Source organism: Phalaenopsis equestris, unplaced genomic scaffold (genome assembly GCF_001263595.1).
Source record: "Phalaenopsis equestris unplaced genomic scaffold, ASM126359v1 Scaffold000533, whole genome shotgun sequence".
NCBI classification, from domain to species: domain Eukaryota; kingdom Viridiplantae; phylum Streptophyta; class Magnoliopsida; order Asparagales; family Orchidaceae; genus Phalaenopsis; species Phalaenopsis equestris.
In genome coordinates, this window is record NW_018164973.1 from 378,641 (window position 1) to 379,214 (window position 574).

Below are 574 nucleotides of genomic sequence, written 5' to 3' on the forward strand. Positions count from 1 at the left end.
TATATATATATATATAGACACACACACACACACACACACACACACACAAACATTATTAATCCATTATTTACCCTATATTATTTGAATTTATATTGAACAAACATTAAAAATCCTCTTAAAATAAACCACCTTCTGTTGGAGTGATTCCAGAAGAGGTGCTATGAAAACAAGTGAAATGTGTGCTGTGTATTTAAATTGCTAGATAATGTCTCACTTTAAGAAATAACAACCATGTAGTCATCTTTTTCTTGGAGCTTTCTTTAAGGATCTAACAGCAATGAGGTTAAAATATTAAATTTAAAATAATAATTTTTTTTATGCGACATAAAATTTTTTGATGCTATAGATGAAATAATTGAATTTAAATGTTAAATATATAAATACATATGAATTTGGTGGTGTGTACATAAGTATACCTATTAAAATTGGGAGGAAATATTGCATCAGGACTCCTCACGTAGAGTTACGTGCAGAGTCAAATGAAATCACGCCACGAGAAATAAAGTTTGTCCGCTAGCAGAAAGAATATTCCTCTCGTGTTATTCAAACGTTATTGTATGTTATTTAAGTGTTA